The following is a 356-nucleotide window of genomic DNA, read 5'->3' as shown; positions in this document are numbered from 1 at the left end:
AACGTATCACCACTATAAGCAACCAATTGCACCGCCTTCGACTGATTTATTTCCTCGCCATTACTGAGCTTTGTAAACAAATCCAGCGTGATGACATTGCACTTAGCACTAGTGTCAATTTTCAACTCCACTGGTTTGGCATTAATTGTCACTGTGCAGAAAATTTCTCGTTTACGCCTCAACTCGGTAACAGCGTTGATAACAAACAAATCATCTTTGCCTTGACCATTAGAAAGCTCAGGGGAGATTTCGTTGACGTACGTCATATTTCTGCGATTTGACCGTTGCCCACAAGGGCCTTGGCGGGTGCTTGCTCTCTTAGAACGACAAACCTTTTCGAAATGGTTTAGTTTTCC

Source organism: Montipora capricornis, chromosome 4 (assembly GCF_036669925.1).
Source record: "Montipora capricornis isolate CH-2021 chromosome 4, ASM3666992v2, whole genome shotgun sequence".
Taxonomy (NCBI): Eukaryota; Metazoa; Cnidaria; class Anthozoa; order Scleractinia; family Acroporidae; genus Montipora; species Montipora capricornis.
The sequence above is the reverse complement of the archived record's forward strand: the minus strand, read 5'-3'. Positions refer to the sequence as shown.